This window comes from Colias croceus, chromosome 18 (genome assembly GCF_905220415.1).
Source record: "Colias croceus chromosome 18, ilColCroc2.1".
Lineage (NCBI taxonomy): Eukaryota > Metazoa > Arthropoda > Insecta > Lepidoptera > Pieridae > Colias > Colias croceus.
This window is the reverse complement of record NC_059554.1, coordinates 1,813,159-1,830,839: the sequence shown is the minus strand read 5'-3', so window position 1 is coordinate 1,830,839 and position 17,681 is coordinate 1,813,159. Positions and strand designations below refer to the sequence as shown.

Here is a 17,681-nt window from a genome sequence, read left to right as displayed (position 1 = left end):
GACGCACTCGACTTTTAGTAAAATATAGTAGGTCAACATAATATTATGGTTTTGATTTTTGCTACTAGTATAAGAAAACTGCGTGTTCAAACTACTTGTTTGTCTGTCTGAAAATTCGGAAGTACTTTGGTAGTTTACCGATTTATAATAATATTGTATATATCGTTGTTTAAAAAATATTCAAACACAATAAAATATGATATACTGATTTATCACTGGTTTCAGTGATGAACTGATGAGTCAATGTTAGCCACTATACTTTCGTCATACGTGTGTATGATTGATGTGATTTGCAACGTGGTGATATTTCAGAAAAATCACGGGTCAAATTGTCCCACCGAAAATATAACTGCGTTATAAGAATAACTATACCTACGATAAATTATACATAATACAATATAGTCTCAAATGCATACTAGTGAAATATTTTATTTAAATCAATAAAATAAAAAAAAAAATAATAATAATAATACAAAAATAAATTCACAACACAAGAAAATCCGCGCGCAAATCATAGCGCGTGACAATGAAATCAAGAACTTTCGAGCCGACGCGACGCGGACGACGAAGGAGCCTAACAAAAGTACCTACAATCATAGGCGGCTCGTGACAAAATTGTATGGCCGTGTTCACTTGAAATAAAACAACGAAAATAGGTACCTACAATAGCGTTAGCAGTACAAAAAAAATGAGCACCACATTATAAATGTCTATTTAATATTTATACACTAAAAATTATAGAGTATTTCAAAACGAATTCAATTATTATTTAGCAATAATTAGAAAATCCCCGCATTCGTGATCGTATTCATAGTGTTTGTCTACACTAATATTATAAAGAGGAAAACTTTGTTTGTTTGTTTGATTGTAATGAATAGGCTCATAAACTACTGGACATTTTACCAATGTTTGCAAGTTTGTGATTACTTTGATAGTTTACCGATTTATAATAATTGTATACTTATATCATTGTTTAAAAATATTCAAACACAATATGATATAGGTACTGATTTATCACTGGTTTCAGTGATGAACTGATGAGTCAATGTTAGCCACAATACTAATCACTTTCGTCATACATGTGTATGAACTATGATTGATGTGATTTGCAATGTGGTGAAATTTCATAAAAATCACGGGCCAATTTTTTGTTTTGAATCCCACCGAAAATACATATATTATTACTAATTGCGTTATTAGAATAATTAATTACTATACCCACGATCAATTATTACAATTTACAATATAGTCTCAAATGCATACTAGAGAAACATTGCAATTTGAATCAATTAAAATGCTTAACATACAAAAATAAATTCACAACACAAGAAATTCCGCGCGCAAATCATAGCGCGTGTCAATGAAATCAAGAATGTAATTTATATCAAGCCGACGACGACGCCGAACTAAAGTACCTACAGTACCATTCTCAGTTATACATCCTTCCTCTATGAGTACCATTTACCTTCAGTGTACAATACAGTTTACAGACCTACGACGGACGAACAATAATGAGTAATAAATTGTTTACAAAAAAAAACATAGTTTCTAAGGTCATTAGTTTTATTTTATTTTATTGTTATTTTCTTTGAACGATTGGAAATGAAATTACTCAATTTTTACACAGAACTTTGATTTATTAGAATTATGCTCATTATGTATATAAGATAACGAACGCGAATGCACGACATCTAGCGCGTCTTATGTCTAAACATCGCCTTTCGTTTAGACATTGACGCGCTAGATCTGTAATAAGTATATAGTCTATGCGCTAGATGTCGTGCTTTATGTCGTGTTTCGCTTGGCAAAAGTCACGCACACTACTGTAGAAGTGTCAAATTTTTCCGGTATTTTACTGTTGTTTTTCTAAGTAAATATTGTAAATTATTGATTAAAAAGGTCGAACGCGCACACATTTCATTATAGAGAAGTGATAAAATGATTAGTTTTAAAGAAATAGTGTCTGTGTTAAGTGTTTAGAGGTAATCAAAAATGTATGGAGGGACGGTCGGAACATCCACCTTAAGAACGGCTTAGCCAAATTTCATGACTTTAAATTTCTTGGATTTGAATAATAGAGGCAATTTGAACCTAAAAATAAATTAAAGAAAGACCTTGACGAAGTTCCAGACACTATAATTGTTGTCTTATAAAAGATTGGAATTGTTTTGTTACTATCAAAATAGAAGTACAACCTGTAACTACGAAATAAGTACTATACAATATGAAATGAGACTCGCTTTTTTCGGGTTTAGTTAATTCCGATCAACATAAACGACAGTCAAAACTTTTCTAAGATAAAATTATTTCTGTCATGTGACGTCACAGGTCACAATCTAATATAATAACCTGTGACGTCTCAGGTCTATAATAATATTATATACTTATAATAACAGGTGCTATAATTATCATTAAAACCAAAAATATGTTTTGTTTCTTTTTGTCATAAATATTATGATTTTGGATTAAATTTCCTCATCGTTTTTGTGTCTTGCCCTTTATTTTGTGTATGTACCTTCGTCACCTTGGTTTAATGAATTAAATTTTTATTATAATATATTATTCACCTAGAAAAATTCCCTAAAAATTCGAGTACCTTTACACTAATTATAGAATTAGATTATAGAGTAGGTAAAATTTGGTAAAATAATGAACCAGTATTACAACGTGCCTATAACTATTATTTATAAATGTAATTCTAATCAGTCTAACTGAAAAATGGTACTAAACGAAGAAACTAGATTCATATACATTTAATAAGCATGTACAGTTCGAGTCAAACTTAATGGCGGTTCGGAAGCTCGGCCGGTTGCAGAGCTTCACCGACCATCAGTGCGTACGTCAGTCGCGCTTGTCATATGTATGGAAATGCGTGCGTATGGTCGGTCTAGCTATGAACGGTTTTATGAATTTCCATACATATGACAAGCGCGACTGACGTACGCACTGATGGTCGGTGAAGCTCTGCAACCAGCCTTAGGTGCAGGTACGAGTGCGGGTGCGCACAGGTCCACTAACGTCCCGCTAATACCTAAAATTGATAAATATGATGTTCCGAGCCGCCATTAAGTTTGAATCGTACTGTAAAGACTTCAAAAATTGTACTTATTAAGACAAATTTATATTGATACAGTATAAAAAAGAGTGTGTGTACTTATGTAAACGCGTTAGAAGTTATACTTCTTTGGCGTATGGAAAAAATACTAGAATATACAACTTGAACTTAGTTATCAATTTTCATACCACCTAGAACTAACTTCATGCTGTTAAATTTAGGTGTCGGTGTGCGCGCGCATCGTAAAAATTCACTCTCATCATTTTTCTCCATCGCGCCAATAGAAGTATTTCAAAATACGAAATACATAAAATAGCCCATGGTTCAAGCCACTAATTAAGTTTTTAAACTTTTATAGTGAATTTATAAAAATAATTATCCAAGGAATGTTTTCATGATACAGTTGAATATTGATTTCAGTTAATTTAATGATTGTTTCTTTATAAGGATGAATAAAATACAATATTTATGTTACAATTTGTTTTATTTCAACGACTTATCCATTAACTCTTAGACTAGTTTTAAAAGATTTTGGAGTGAAACTTTTTTAGGCACATGGAGGGTAAATTTCAAAGTCGCGTCATGATAGTACCGTCACGTCATTGAGTAAGGCGGGGATTTTGATTTAAATCTTGCCAAAAAAGTTTCACTTCTGACACCTTTTCTGTAATAACCTTATTGACTTAAGCATGAACACGACTAGTATGTGCCATATAACTAGCTAGCTAGTTATTATTCTGTGATATTACTACAGTTATTAGGCTGGTACAAGTATACTGTGCGATAAACTATTTCTTTGGATAGTACCTACACTAAGATAAATAAATGATTTATGATGTGTCCTAATTCAATCTATCTAGATACCATTTTCTACAAAGTGCATAGCTACCTAAGCCATTCAATGTATATTCACTGTCATAAATATATTATTATAACTAGCTTACCGCCCGCGGCTTCGCCCGCTTTCTCTAAAACGATTTGAGATTTAAACTATCCTATCTCTCAAGTTGGATCGAATTGCACATGGTGTGCGAATTTTATTACAATCGGTTAAGTGGTTTAGGAGTCCATTGAGGACAAACATTGTGACATGAGATTTATATATATTAGAGATAACTAGCTTCCGCCCGCGACTCCGTCCGCGCGGATGTCGGTCGTCGCGTGGATGGTTTATATTTTCTCCATTTTGAGTAACTCTGAAAATGACATAAAATATATCTATTGGACCCAAATACGGCTAGGCCTATAATAATACGCAACGTGTGTTCGCGGTTCTACGGAACAACGTCTATGGATAAAACTGAAAAATTAAGATTAATTTTTTTCTACGTATTTTTCCAGGATAAAAAGTATCCTATTTTACGCTCAGGATAATAAGGTATAATTATACCAAGTTTCATCGAAATCGAACCGGTAGTTTTCACGTGATGTCTTCACATACAGACAGACAGACAGACAGACAGACAAAAATTTTTTTAATCACATATTTGGGTTTGGTATCGATCCAGTAACACCCCCTGCTATTTATTTTTTTAATATTTTCAATGTACAGAATTGACCCTTCTACAGATTTATTATATGTATAGATTACCTAACACAGAAGTAGGTAGTCTTAAAGTCATTATCGGGAGTCTAAAACAATAAAATTATTTTTAGACTCCTGATAATGTCTTGTCACTGTTCTAATAATTTGATTTGTTAGACTAGTGAATGATAATATTATGTTATTATAATACCTATTCACGGTGTACCAACGTATACCTACTATTCCTTAAACTAATCATACCTACAAGTGAAACTGCTTGAAGGTTCAGTTTTCACACCGAAATGGCTGAACTGGTTTTGGTGAAATTAAGCTCAAAGATACACAAATTTATTACAAGAATACATTAAATTGGAAACCTGTTAGTTGATATTTTTAATCAAAAGCAAAGCTAAATCATTAGGTACAATATAAAACTATATTTCGAGTCACTTATCCCTAGATAACAATATTTCTACATAGATTTTTTACAACTAAAATCTACTGCAAGGTTCGCGACAAAAGCGGTGCAAACGTTAAATGTACTGGCGGAACACTGGGCACCTTCCCTGTTAGAGAACAAGCGCTGGTCATCAGAATGCAGACCACAAGAGATAGGAACGTGGCCATGGTCGCCCAGAAAAATACGATAATGAAGTACTGAGCGCGCCTCCAGGGTTGTTGGTTTTGGGTTCTGCGTACTTCCTCGATTGAGAGCGGTCTGGAACAAATTACTTAAAAAGTAGTACTTTAGAGTGTTCGATGTTGATATTATCTGGAGTGTTCCAATAGTATGCTAGTGTTATTTCAAATTTTCCAATGTGCGGAATGAAAGCTATAACAATATAATTGCGTATTAGAGCTGTAGGTATTTTTTTTTTTACATTTTCAGAGATAACGGCAGTTTCTTTAATTCTTTTCGTATGTTTTAATAAATACTGTGTTATTTAATAGGTAGGTACATATTTGAGCACTTACATCAGCTATAAGGAAACAAACAATACACGAAATAATTTATTCAAAAGTGTCCTCTAAAACAGTGAAATTGTGCATCAAAATTGCAACTTGTTTCTCTAAAGGTCAACGTACCGCTATTTTTGAAAGGGCAAATCTTTTAATTGACATTTATATCTATGTTCTAAAATAAATAATACTATGACTGTTTTTGTGTAAACTAGATAGGTAAAGGTTACCTACCTTTACCTATCCATACTGACTAATATTATAAATGCGAAAGTAACTCTGTCTGTCTGTCTGTTACTCAATCACGCCTAAACTACTGAACCAATTTGCATGGAATTTGGTATGGAGATATTTTGATACCCGAGAAAGGACATAGGCTACCATTTATTGCGAAATATGTACCACGGGCGAAGCCGGGACGGACCTCTAGTTTATATTTAACTAGCTGCGCTTCGCGGTTTCACCCGCTTGGCTCCGCTCCTGTTGGTGTCAGCGTAATGAGGTAATGATATTATATTATAATTTATACTTACCCTTTCTCGATAAATGGGCTATCTAACACTGAACGAATTTTGCAAATCTTTTTTGAAAAATTAAATCTATACGTATGTACCTACTTAGATACTTATATAGATTTAATTTTTATTTAAATTTTGACGAATGACAAATTCTTAATATTATTTTTGAGTAAATCAATTATGATTATAATATTATATCCTATTTATTCTTTATTTATTATATAAAACATAAATGGTAAATTACAAAAATTAAAATGACAAATTGAAAAATTTAAAATTATGGATAGCCTATAGGTACCTATAAAATAAATGAGTTACTTATTGAGATCCACTAAAGAAATAAAAGCGGTTTACCCTACCTTGTATGTCTCCTTCGCGCTTCATAAAGCAGAGGTAATCTTTCAGCATCCATTATAATATTAAAAATATAAATAATTAATAAAATAATTATTTTATTCAAAGTGTCCTATTTCTTCATCTCGCACAGGGTGACTGACTCGACCCTAAGATAACTCTATTTATACAAAGTTGCATTATTTATAAATAAATTGCCAATAAATATTATAATATGTATACAAATAAGCTTGGTCTACACCGGTTTCTGAGATACAACTGATCAATGCAATTAAAACTTTTGGCAAGCTTGTTCTACCTACTGACCTACAATTTATGTCGATTGTCGAACCAAAAGTAACGTATAGGTAAGTTGGAATGAAAGTATATTGATATAAATTAATTTAATACATTACTCGAGTATGAAAAGGAATGTAATATGTCAGGATTCATGTATATTCAGAATTCAGATCACTTCTAAATGTTTAAACTCAAAAACTCAAACATTTATTTATTCAATTAGACTTCTTCCAGAAGCACTTTTGAACCGTAGTTACATTTTTTTTTTAATTTACCACCGATTCGGAAAGCAGTACAAAGCGGTAATGTTTGAGTTTGAGTTTAAACATTTAGAAGTGATCTGAATCTATGGAGAAGAACCGGCAAGAAACTCCATAGTTTCTCTTTTAAAGTCATGTCCATATAATATTACAATATAATTTTACATTACATGTTATTTACATCTAACTACATAATATATTATCATAATATGCCAAAGAACTGTCCTGTAGTTCTTACGCGACAAGCCTTCATGGATTTTCATCTTCCATAATATATTCCTAAATGCTGTAATAAAAGTTTAGCATTTATACACTACAGTAGCATTGCTCCGCTACATAGTACGTAGGTAATAATTATAAATCTATTCTCAAGTTAATTTATTGATTAAAATTATTCTTGTCGGTCCTAATCATAGAATCTAGACCGTAGACTCCAAGACCTTTTAAATTATTTACAAAGAGGTAAACTTATGAACAACATGTGTGTGACATAGGTCAGAATCTCACGCGTCCGATTAGGTATGTATGAATCATCGTTGTTGGTCTGATTGAAAACATATTATGCAATTACTGATTACTGTACCCAGTTTCAAAGATATCTTATAAGAAACTAGCTGTGCTCCGCGGTTTTACCCGCAGTGCTCCATTCCTGTTGGTCTTAGCAAGATGATAAATAGCCTTCTTTTATAAATGGGCTATCTAACACCGAAATAATTCTTCAAATCGGAGCAGTAGTTCCTGAAATTAGTTCGTTCAAACAAATAAACAAGCTCTTCAGCTTTATAATATAACCACGTGGCTCCACTCCGGTTGGTCGTAGCGTGATGATCTATAGCCTTCCTCGATAAATGAGCTATCTAACATCTAAAGAATTTTTCAAATCGGAAAAGTAGTTTCCGAGATTAGCGCGTTCAAACAAACAAACAAACAAACTCTTCAGCTTTATAATATTAGTATAGATTTAGACTATTTATGGTTTTAATGCATTGAAAAATCAGAATTGAGAAGGTTAAATTAAAATATAGGTGTAGTACCTACTCCGGAGCAAGTAAATCCTGAGTGAGTGAGTTTTAGAATTTTAAATGAATAATTTTTGTAAAATCACAATAATAGAGCTCAAGAGCTGTATGTATGGAATTATTAACTTGTTCTTGTCTGTTTTTACAGAACAACTATCAATATTAGCTTATGATTAAACTGCTAAATATTATGATTAAACTGCAGTAAAGACAAAAATATATCTTCACGTGAACTTAAATAAAACTAAGGGAATAATAAATCTACTATGAGATTCCACTCGTAACAAACGACGCAATTAGCGAAGTTCTCAAGTATTTATTTGGTAAATACTCCCTAAATGTTAGTAGTAAATTATTGGATTTACAGGTGTTCTACTGATTTGTGGATGTTCATTTGAATTAGTCTATGTTAATAATCTAATCAATTAGGCTTATGAAATTTGGAACATCGAGTTAATCCAACGTTGCAATGTGACCTTAATAGAGCCGATTGTATTAAATTGTGTTATTAAATTCAAATGAAATGACAGAGTTTTAAAGGTTTCATTTGTGTGTTAGTCTATGAAAGCATCAAAACGAATGAGTAATTTTGAAATCGATGGTATTAAATATTATTGTAAGAAATAACTCTCGAAGATGTTCAGCTCTAGCCTCTACATCCCAGCCAACACATAAGCCAGATAGTAGCGAAAATATACCACACTAATCAGTGTCAAGTTTTATTACTTTTGTATTTCAGCTGACATCATTGCTTTATTTTGAATAAGAGAGTTCATAATTTAAAATAATGTTGTAAGCTTACTAAATTCTGTATAAAGTTCGTGGTATTATTTCAAGCTGAATAGTAATCAAGAGTAGAATCTGCTAAACAAGCGATATTCAAATAAAAGTAATTGAAACAGCTATTATCTGCACAGTAGCTGAAGTTTATGCATTGTCCTGTATAACATATTCAAGCAAAGCAGTTAAACAGCAAAACGCTGAATAGTAGACGAAATATTTTCTTTAAGCTGGATAGTGTACGAAATGGTACTAATTTATTCAGATGCTGAATATTTTAGATTTTTTCTTCTTTACACAGCTGACTTCTGCATAATTGTAAATAAACTCTTTGTTTTACCTAACTTATAGCGCTATAAGCGTACAATTGTCTTATATTCAGCTTAAAACAATATCAGTTACAAATGTGGATATCTAAAGCAGCAAATAACTGATTAGTTGAAGATATCGTATGTTTATATCCAGATATTTCACCATTTTGTGACAAAACTGATATAATGAAGAGGGTTCTGTACACGATGATTGTGCATCACCATCAGGATTAGTGATTCAAACAAATAGACCCGCGGGTCCAACTTTAGGTGCAGATAACGAGAGTTATATAATATGTGTGACAACTTTGCATTTCAATCACAGACTGTACAATTTGATAGTGATACAAGTTCTACTGATTTGGAAGAAAACTCTGAATTTAATAAAAATTATTTTAATGTACAGTTTTGTAGGTGTTCCAGTCCGGCTGTGGTAGGATTTAAGGGTTCTTGCAAAGAAGCTCGCCATTTTTTTTTTGGCCAGTAGTTATAATTTTCCTTGGTTCTCCCAAGAAGCGGGCACTGTTGATAATTCAACCCGGCCTTTTTTACGAGTCGAAATGATTTTGAACATGTTTCTGAAAAAAAAAATTTTTTTTCTATATTAGTTAAGCTTATAATTGTTTCAGTTTAAAATAATAAATTAATAAATATTTTAGTTGGTAATATAAACAATTGTCTAACTAAATATTACGCAATGCATCATTCATAGTTGTAATAAATAACTTTAAATACCTAATAGTGGGTCCTACCCACATAATTATAGGTCTCATCAACCTCAAATATTTATGGATTTATTTTCTATAAAAAGAACCCTAAAAAGCTGAATAAGACTATACTGCATTATGTTATTTAAGACCATTCTCTGAGAAATGTATAATTATTGTATTTTAAACCAAATATTTTCTGGATATGTAGTCGTATGTGAACTATTATGCAGAAATAAGCAAAATAATCACTGAATTAGACACTTTTATTCAAATTGGCCGCCGCATTGGCATCCGCCATTAATATCAGGTTCGACATAACATCTTTAAAAAAAATCCTCACCATTTATCTTATGAAACGCTTTGTTTAGTGAGTAGGAAACATTAGCAGTGATATAAAATTATATTCTCATTATTTGCTGGGACTGAAATTTGATAAAAAGTAAAGATAATTTATTTTCAATATTATTTCACATTTGTTTACCTTTTAAATTGTAGCTTTATCTTGAGGCGCTCAAAAAATGTACAATTATCATATTGATAATTCACAGTAAAGTGCCATGCGTTTATATAATTCACCTTATACTTACATAATAAATGTATTAAACAATTTACTTACCCAATTTTTGAAGAAGTGATCATCAGCGGACATTTTAACAAATTTTCAACTAATAATAACACAAAATATACTCTCGTCACAATTAAAAATACATTTATACATTTTTTACTTGCATAATTTCTTTGTAAAACTACTTCTAAGATCGGAATTTTGAATATCATTTGAATATCTGAACTCACAAATTAACAACTGCATAAAAGCTGTATAATTTCTGGACTAAAGAAAAATCAGAATTTATGCAGAAGATATTCAGTGTGTTGTACATTTATTCAGCTGCTATGTGGCTATTAATCAAATGTTATCCAAATTGAAGCAAGATATTTTGTGCCCAAATTGCTTGAATATCATCTGTATAAGCGCTTACACAGAAGTTATACAAATACTTTATCCAGCATAAAGTTAAAAGAATTGCTTTTACGCAAAATTTATTCAGCTAATCTGTGTTGGCTGGGATACCATTTACTGTCAATTTTTGTATAGGACCTATATCTAATAAATTTTACATTTTAAAGCATCATCAAAATTACCTAGGTATGTATTAATTAGGTACCTACGATTATTTTCAGTTAAATAGTTTATCTTCATCAAAATCATTTTCTTTTTAATTTAGAACATTTGAATATGTTTAAATTAACCAGGCACATAATAAACAACAATAACTTCCTAATGAATAGGTTTTCACATAGGATACATTCGTTACCTAATGACTTCTTAATAAATAAAAGAACATCAAACGAACCCAGGGCGGCTAGCTAGTAGTTACCTATATTACGACCTTGTCACACACCCAAGGGTGCTCGAACCTCTAATTCACTGCAGGTGACAGTTTTATTCCGTCACTAATAGATGTTAATGGTTTTTGTTTGAGCGAGTTCATTAATACCAACATTACGTGAGCTTGACGAGAAAATGGCGGCATTATTTATATTAACTGCCGAGTAGATTTATTGAGGCGAGGTCCCTGTAATGTATTATGTTGGGAAATGACGTTTGTATTTTATTTTATCTAAGAAAATTTAGATTTATAGGTATAGATTAAATTAAGTCACTGTCCGTCCGTCCTTACGTATGCTTACTATGCAATAGATTTTGATGCAGTTTTATTATTATTGAAGTGAAACTTCTTTATCGGGGTTGGAAAAAAATTTAGTTTAACACTTTTTCGTTACGCGTGACATTTTCCCGCTACGCGCCATCTTGTTTTTATCCCTACCACGCGTGATTGACGTATTTCTGTAAAGTTGTATATTGTTATTTTTTTTTTAAATAAGGTCATAAAGAAGTTTCACTTCTTACGTGTGTTATGTGTACACTATAGTACACGTAGGTACACATTTTTTTCAAACTGTAAGTATAGTGATTCTTGTCTCGGCGATAAATTAGTTATAAATTAGGTACCTAAGTATGATGTACCTAAATAGAAGTATCAAAGTATTAATTAATACCTATGCATTTATTTAAATAGTTTAAAGTGGTGATTGAAATGGATTTGGATGAAATTTAGCATGAAAATAGTCACCAGGATAAACACAAGTGTATTTTACCATTTTTGTAGGACATAGCTAGTATCTAATTAAACGGCAAGATAAACTGTTTTAACACACACTAAAAACGCCTCATAATAATACACGTCTTAATGAATCCTAAAATTTCCCTTCAGTGCTATGAAAATGTTCTCACGTCTAAACGTTAAGCACATTATACTCGTATACAAGTCATTCATATTCTGTCTACTTCCTGACTTAGAAACCACGCCACGTACTACCGCGTACACTGTACAGTGTACATACACGATGATATAGACCACAATATAGACATCTTATTTGGACGGTTTCAATTTAATTTGGATGAAATATCTTTGTATTCTTAAATAAATCAGATACTGTTAGTGTAATAGCTTTTATATCCATACTAATATTATAAATGCGAAAGTAACTCTGTCTGTCTGTTACTCAAGTCTCAATCACGCTACTGAACCAATTTTCATGAATTTTGGTACCTATAAGATATTTTGGTACCCAAAAAAGGACATAGGCTACTTTTTACCCCGGGACATAGGATAGGTTTTATCCCGGAAATCCCACGGGAACGGGAACTTTACTTTGCGGGTTTTTCTTTGACTGCGCGGGCGAAGCCGCGGGTGGAAAGCTAGTAAAGGTATATTATGTTAAAATTATTATACCCATTTTATTAGTGCTTGTCTGCAGTCTGGTAGAGTTCAAGTTCAAGTGATAAGCCTAGCTGGGGGGCTCGATTTTATATCATTATTGTATCATATTGTTTATTTTTTCTGTATTTTATTTCATGGACTAAAAAATGTATATTACAGGTAGGTAAATAAATTTTTGTAATTAACATGTTAGTTAAAGTAAGGTTTTACTCAATTGACCAAAACATTTTAAAATATTATCTTATACTTTTAAGCTATTGCATAGCTTCTATTGCGGGCCATGAGCGCGGGGACCGAATCGAGTAATTCCGTAACGAAAAAACCTCACGCTCCCCACTCCGACGGGCAGAGGTGTGGCTTGAAGGCATAGCATGCAATAGCTTTACCGCGGCAGTCCCCGAGTGCCACACGTCTTTTTTTCAGAAGGTTCTTTGCAAAAATTCCCTAAATAAAAACTCTCATATAGAAATAAACGTATTACGTAACAAACCAAACAACAAACTTCCCTATAGGCTATATACATAAACAGTTTAATTTGACACGAACCCATTATGAGCTTTAACTTCAAATAAAACCATCCACGAGCCCGAACTCCGAAGTAAATGCAATGTCTTTCCCCTTTGTTACATTACACGAATGGGGCTTTAGACTTCAACAAGAATTATTCGCAATAAAAACTAATAATACTCAAATATCGCCTCAGAATATTGTATTAATCTATACTAATATTATAAACTGAAGAGTTTGATTGTTTGTTTGAACGCGCTAGTCTCAGGAACTACTGGTAAAAATTTCCTACCTTTTACTACACAAAGCTACGTTTTATGAGACTAAAATGTATTAAGGACTCCTTATTTGTTTAATTATGTAGTTGGCATTTCGCCACTCATCATGTGATGCTTAAGGCAATTCCCGCCTCTTTCTACCTTTCTACGGTTCTACCCTTGTGAACTAAAAGCCCCCAGCTTTTATTTTTATAAAAATAAGGTAGTACTGCAATGTGTTAACATTTTTGTGAAAAAGAATGTGTGTTGTGTGTATTCGGCAAACAGCAAAAACTCCTCAACGTTCAACTTTTTAGACTTAGATTTAAGGAATTTTGATATCAACTCAATAAAATAAAAATATGTTAAAAAAATTTGTTTATGTGGAATAACAATATAAAAATTAAACACAAAAGGAGAACTTGTTTAAGCAATTCGTATTGCAGGTACACTGAAATTTAAAATTAAAACTGTGTTAAAAGTATTACCTAACATAGTTATATACTATGACATGTAACTATGTAACATGTAAACATGTAACATGTAAACATGTAACTTTATTATGTAATACTTCAGTGATCTCTGTTTACACTTAGGTATATACTGAAATATCGTATTTATAAAAGTTCAGGTAGATGAATGAAATCATAGCGATACGATTCCAAACAACATTATTACGAGAAAAATGTAATTTAATATGCAAATACACAAATAAATCAGCACAATAATCTCATTAGGTACGACAATTAACACTGAGTTCAAAAGAAACAGCGTCCCATCAACGTCTCCATTCTCCGAAATGAGATGTCGTTTGCAAAAATTTACAATTTATCGCTTTCAGCTTTTAGACAACATGACTTAACATTCTGCGGCATTAGGCTGAGATTTTGGTGGGAAAAGAAGCGAAAATTATCGTAATTTGTAGAGAAAAAGAAGATATACATCTACATAGACTTTGTGAAAGACTCGCAAAATATCTTCAAAGAACTAATGAATCGCATTTGAATAATATTTCGCCGGCGGGCAAAAGCAATGTTACTTTTTTTAAGTAGGCATTTATTGCTGTATGCCATAGTAGGTATCTACTGCTTTTTCACGGTAAAATAAACTGTACTCAGTACTGCATTGCTCCAAGATATTTGATGTAGAGTAACCATTACATATATTATTTTCATATATTTCATCCCACTGTAGCACAAGCTCCTGTCCAAACTTATATAAAGAGGTAACATTTTTTGTTATATTTTTATTGTTATGTACCTACGTGATTCCCGAGTAATAGATATAAGCTACATTATGTACCACTGACGAAAAAATAGATGGATACCTACTCGTAGTTCCGAAATTCATAATAAGATATATAATAATATAAATATAATATAAATATTTTAGGACAATTTTCACACACGGCACGCTCTGATCCCATACTAAGCTTTCCCTTGTGTTATGGAAATCAGATGGCTGATAAACATACATATATAATTTTAAATAAATACTTATATAGATAATTAACACCCAGACACAGAGCAAACATCTATGTTCACACAAATACTTGCCCCGGGTGGGAATCGAACTCACGACCTCTGGCTTGAAAGGCAGGGCCACTACCAACCAAGCCAACCAGTCAGTCGTGATGAGTCAATGATTTTCCGCTTTCACTAGCACTATAGTCAAGGCTTCTATAAGGATTTGCTCATATTTCAACGCAACTGACGCCTTATCATGTTTCACTCCAGAAAATATTTATTTAGGATGTTATAAATATTTACTTTTGCCCAACAGATTAATTTACATTGAAATAATAGAGCTTCATTTGAATTTATGACCTTTCATGCGGATTGTATTTAGATTTTTGTAAAAACATTTCATGGTTAAAATTAGAATTGCGGAAATTTTTGACTTGGTCTGTTTTATTTATTTGTAAGCATAAATATTCTTTTTCAAAAGCTTTTTCATTTATTTTCTCTTAATTAATCACTTATAATACCACAAGAGCTTCAAAATTATCGGGTATTTTCCGATAGGTTCGTTGCAAACAAATGAAGGAGTCAAGTTTTTCGTCAAGGCTAAAAAATCACGAGCGCGAAGCGCGAGTGATTTTTCCTGAAAAACTTGACGACTTTATTTGTTTGCAGGGAACCTTGAGGGAAATGCCAGATAATTTTGAAGCTCGTGTGGTATTCGGGAGATTATTTTTCCGTCCCAAATGTCGGCCAATATAATTTCACAATTGAATTCAACCTGTCAGTTTGACGTCAACGACCAGAGAAAATTTTCAAAAAATTATCAGTATAATACCATGTAGGTTGTACCACGTGACGTCGAATGGTGCAATTCTATTGGTCGATATTTGGGTCGGAAAAATAATCAACAAAAACACGCATACATAGTGACTCAAGGGATGATGAGACATCTGTTTTCTAAAGGTTTTCTATTACTAAAGATTACAGACATTACAATTGAATTTATATTCACCATTAAATTAATAATATCTTAGTATTATTTTATAGCTTTCCGCCCGCGGCTTCGCCCGCTTTGTCTACAAATTATATACTAAAACCTTTCTCTTGAATCACTCTATCTATAAAATACCGCATCATAATCCGTTGCGTTGTTTTAAAGATTTAAGCATATAGGGACAGAGAAAATGACTTTGTTTTATACTATGTAGTGATAATCTTAGCTACAAAGTTTCATAAATTCTTGTCTCACACACTGTTTTCTTCCAAGCCATCGCACCAAATATGTAATTTACCCTCCAAGGCGAAAACAAGTGGACCAGAAATGATGTCCTTTTATCGCAATGATAAATGCTGTGACCTGTGAAGGGACGCCATATTAACTGAGATATGGAATGCGCCGAATCGTGAAACCCTACCATAATCAGCATTTTATTATTTTACAGACATTTAACAAAGAGGATCTTCTATAATATTATAATTTGGAGGCTTTTGTCTAATATAGTTTGGAAATTTATTGTAATTTGTCTTATTTGAAGTCCCAGTTAAACTTACAAACATTATAATATCAAAAACATAAAACCTGAATAAATCTTCTCTCTTCCAATTTGCACAATCATTAATGATTAAAACTTATAAAAACAGACAAGTTATTCGGGCTGTTACTACAACTAAACTTCTCTTATAGTAAATAGTTCTAAAATACAGTTTAAAAGACTGTTCCAATTTATACTGCAGTAACGTACGGTCTACTCGTGTGCAGAATTTAAACATCGTAGAACCGTCTTTAAGGAGACTTTCTGTGAAAATGGTTAATTTCGTCACGATAAAGTCAGTAAAAAATGAAATAAAATGAACTTTAAATGTATGGTGGAAAAGAGGAAAGAGAGGTGGAAAAGTAGATACTTTTCCACCTCTCTTTCCTCCTTTCCTTCATTTCACTTTGGGCACTACATGATAATTATGTTTATCACTACATAGTATAAAACAAAGTCGCTTTCTCTGTCCCTATGTCCCTATATCCCTATGTCCCTTTGTATGCTTAAATCTTTAAAACTACGCAACGGATTTTGATGCGATTTTTTTTATAGATAGAGTGATTCAAGAGGAAGGTTTTAGTATATAATTTATTAGGTTTTAGACAAAGCGGGCGAAGCCGCGGGCGGTAAGCTAGTAATATTATAAAACGTTGATTTTCAGGAATACTGCAAGACCTCACATCATAAATTTGGAAGAGATAGATAATTATGTACATTAATAACTTTAATGTAAAGTTATAAAAGTTATAGGGACTAGGTTGAGCTTTTAATGATAAAACAATAAGTAAAAGCTCTCTCAGGACTAGGTAGAGCTTTTAATGATAGGACAATTAGTAAAAGCTCTCTCAGGACTTCATAGAGCTTTTAATGATAGTAAAAGCTCTCTAAGGACTAGGTAGAGCTTTTAATGATAGCACAATAAGTAAAAGCTCTCTCAGGACTTGATAGAGCTTTTAATGATAGGACAATTAGTAAAAGCTCTCTCAGGACTAGGTAGAACTTTTAATGATAGGATAATTAGTAAAAGCTCTCTCAGGACTTCATAGAGCTTTTAATGATAGCACAATAAGTAAAAGCTCTCTCAGGACTTGATAGAGCTTTTAATGATAGGACAATTAGTAAAAGCTCTCTCAGGACTAGGTAGAACTTTTAATGATAGGATAATTAGTAAAAGCTCTCTCAGGACTTCATAGAGCTTTTAATGATAGTAAAAGCTCTCTCAGGACTAGGTAGAGCTTTTAATGATAGGACACTGAGTAAAAGCTCTCTCAGGAAAAAAAAACAAATAATATTACTCAACAAATTCCAAAAACTCTTTCCACTCTCATACAAGTATTTAATATACAACTTAAATAGAGAAAT

General features: G+C 32.2%; 1 protein-coding gene and 1 long non-coding RNA gene across 2 annotated transcripts in view; one reads left to right on the top strand and one right to left on the bottom strand.

Annotated features, from left to right (window-relative positions):
* LOC123699682 (eIF-2-alpha kinase GCN2) overlaps positions 1–2,483 on the top strand; it is a 28,266-nt gene extending 25,783 nt beyond the window's left edge. The window contains exon 29 of the mRNA XM_045646691.1: positions 2,028–2,483. The gene's annotated coding sequence lies outside the window, so the exon portion shown is untranslated. The remainder of the gene's footprint in view (positions 1–2,027) is intronic.
* A 2,513-nt stretch (positions 2,484–4,996) lies between these two features.
* LOC123699715 lies at positions 4,997–6,591 on the bottom strand. The gene is made up of 2 exons (XR_006752551.1): positions 6,418–6,591; positions 4,997–5,298 (listed from the first exon to the last, which is right to left on the bottom strand). It is a non-coding gene; the product is annotated as an uncharacterized LOC123699715 (long non-coding RNA).
* Between the last annotated feature and the right edge of the window lie 11,090 nt (positions 6,592–17,681).